A 1,033-nucleotide genomic window follows, 5' to 3' on the forward strand; every position below is an offset into this window, starting at 1 on the left:
TACGTCATACTTTGTGAACAGTTGATATCTAGTGCTGATAACCAGGAATGGCACACTTTGATTCACACATCAAAGTGCCCCAAGCGATGTATCAAAGTACCCCACAGGTGGAGCAGAATTGGACAATTCCCACTTATTGTTAATATCAAAATTATTGAATTATTCAATGTTTTTTATGAAAAAAATTAAAAATTAGTAATGTTTATATATTATTATATATTATGTTAAGCGGAGAAAATAATCATTATCTTCATTTAGTAGCCCAAAGTTAAAGTTAAAAAAAAATTGTGAATTTTGTACATGAAGCTCTACTACTACTAAAAACGTAATAAGTGTCACTCTCTTGTCTTATTTTAATTATTTTAAAATCTAGTAAGTGTTCTTAAGCCTAGTGTGCTTTGAATTGGTTAAAGTGACTTAAAAGATTTTTGGTTGGTCACGGACCAGCCTAGGTGTGCCTTACTAGGTTAAAGTTTCGAAATTTCTGATAAATTCTAGAATTTTGAAGCGGCTGTTACCGTCATTAGGTGAGTAAGTATTACGTTAAAAAAATATTTTCAAAACAATTTGTCCCATACTATGTTTTGTGCCAGAGCTGCCGAGCACATATTACATATTGAGGCGTAGTAATTACATCATCAACCTATTTATGCGTCCCACTGCTGGGCACGGGTCTCCTTTCGATCGCGGGTTTAGGTCATGGTCGGCATATTGGCTCAATGCTGTTTGGTGGACTTTACACGTTTTCTGAGGGTTGTGAAACTTCTTCGACGTGCAGATTTCATCACGATGTTTTCCCTGAATGAAGAGCTCATGGCAAATTTTAAATTTAAATTCTAAGAAACTCAGAGGTGTGATTGGAACCCACAGCCTCTGCTTGGGAGGCGGTAGGTCAAATCATTAAGCTACCACGGATTTTTCACAGTAGTAGTTAGTTTACATCTTGACAGTAATTAGTAATTACACTTGGTCACAATTGATTATTAATGGTCGCAATGATGGTGGGTTGCTCATTCCTTGAAAGAATAATAAT

The sequence above is a fragment of the Hyposmocoma kahamanoa genome, unplaced genomic scaffold (assembly GCF_003589595.1).
Source record: "Hyposmocoma kahamanoa isolate Upper Pololo Valley unplaced genomic scaffold, ASM358959v1 63, whole genome shotgun sequence".
NCBI classification, from domain to species: Eukaryota; Metazoa; Arthropoda; class Insecta; order Lepidoptera; family Cosmopterigidae; genus Hyposmocoma; species Hyposmocoma kahamanoa.